We start from the raw sequence: 1,251 nt of genomic DNA, 5'->3' as shown, positions 1-1,251 counted from the left end.
TTACTCGTTCCGTAATACATCATCCCGCAACTAACTCATTAGTTGCAATGCTTGCAAGGCTTATAGTGATGTGCATTACCGAGTGGGCCCAGAGATACCTCTCCGACAATCGGAGTGACAAATCCTAATCTCGAAATACGCCAACCCAACAAGTACCTTTGGAGACACCTGTAGAGCACCTTTATAATCACCCAGTTACGTTGTGACGTTTGGTGGCACACAAAGTGTTCCTCTGGTAAACGGGAGTTGCATAATCTCATAGTCATAGGAACATGTATATGTCATGAAGAAAGCAATAGCAACAAACTAAACGATCAAGTGCTAAGCTAATGGAATGGGTCAAGTCAATCACATCATTCTCCTAATGATGTGATCCCGTTAATCAAATGACAACTCATGTATATGGTTAGAAAACTTAACCATCTTTGATCAACAAGCTAGTCAAGTAGATGCATACTAGTGACACTCTGTTTGTCTATGTATTCACACATGTATTATGTTTCCGGTTAATACAATTCTAGCATGAATAATAAACATTTATCATGAAATAAGAAAATAAATAATAACTTTATTATTGCCTCTAGAGTATATTTCCTTCAAAAATTTCCAATGAAAATCTGCACAACTTGTCATAATTTTGGCCTTGTTTGTATAAAAAACAGAACTTTTGTATCTTGGCTGCAAGATGCTAGGCCTTGTTTCTAAGAAAACTAGAATGAAGCCCTGAACCATCATAAATGCTTCATAGAGAATAGAAACTCCTCGTCTTCTCCTTGCATCCCACCGGACGGAATCGGCATAATGCTCTCTTGGAGGCGATGCCATGTAATATCTAAATGGATGGAGTAGTTTATAGGGACTCTAATTAGTAGAAGTATAGATCTAGATTTAAATACAGATAGAGATATAGATTGATTTCCCCCACACATACATTTGCTAAACATTCAAGGGAAAGTGTCTATTTCAACCGACTGAAATATCCATCTCGTAAACCTCCTCGTGCACCGTTCGATCTCGCGACATCTGACGGCTCTCGCGCGACGCGAGCAGGGGCGTCGAGTCAGGCTGTCGGACCCGCTCCCCCCGAGGTCATTGCAACAAGGCTTATCCTTTCCTCCTCCCCAAGCTCGCACCTAACACATCCATGCGACGGTCGTCGCGGCGTCCATCCCCCGGGGCGTCGAAGACTGTGCGAGGACGACGAGCGGCGGCGTGGGAGGAGGCAGCTCATGCCATGGACAAGGACGATCT

Source organism: Triticum dicoccoides, chromosome 7A, assembly GCF_002162155.2.
Source record: "Triticum dicoccoides isolate Atlit2015 ecotype Zavitan chromosome 7A, WEW_v2.0, whole genome shotgun sequence".
NCBI lineage: Eukaryota > Viridiplantae > Streptophyta > Magnoliopsida > Poales > Poaceae > Triticum > Triticum dicoccoides.
This window is presented reverse-complemented; position numbering follows the sequence as displayed.